The sequence below is a fragment of the Lupinus angustifolius genome, chromosome LG04, assembly GCF_001865875.1.
Source record: "Lupinus angustifolius cultivar Tanjil chromosome LG04, LupAngTanjil_v1.0, whole genome shotgun sequence".
Classification (NCBI taxonomy): Eukaryota; Viridiplantae; Streptophyta; class Magnoliopsida; order Fabales; family Fabaceae; genus Lupinus; species Lupinus angustifolius.
In genome coordinates this window covers 18,659,315-18,659,857 of record NC_032012.1, presented here as the reverse complement: position 1 = coordinate 18,659,857, position 543 = coordinate 18,659,315, and positions in this window count along the sequence as shown.

Here is a 543-nt window from a genome sequence, read left to right as displayed (position 1 = left end):
TTCTCGTCCTCATCCTATCCTCATCCTCACTCTCTTCCTCAAACCCATCCTATTCTCGTCCTCATCCTATCCTCATCCTCATCCTATCCTCATTCTCATTCTCATTCTCGTCCTCATCCTTAACTCTTCCTCCTCCTCATCCTCCTCCTCATCCTCCTCTTAATCCTATCCTCATTCTCATCCTCCTCCTATCCTCATCCTCATCCTCATCTTCATCATAACCTCGTCGTCATTATCATCGTCATCCTCTTCCTCATCCTCATCCTCCTCCTCATCCTCAATCCCGTCCTCCTGTTATCCTCGTCCTCATCCTCTTCCTCATCCTCATCCTCATCCTCATCCTCATCCACATTCTAATCCTCATCCTATCTTCATCCTCATCCTACTCCTCAACCTATGCTCATCCTTAATCTCGTCCTCATTCTACTCCTCATCCTATCCCCGTACTAATCCTCATCCTATCCTCATTCTCGTCCTCATCCTATCCTCCTCCTTATCCTCTTCCTCTTCCTCATCCTGCTCCTCATTCTCGTCCTAATCCTA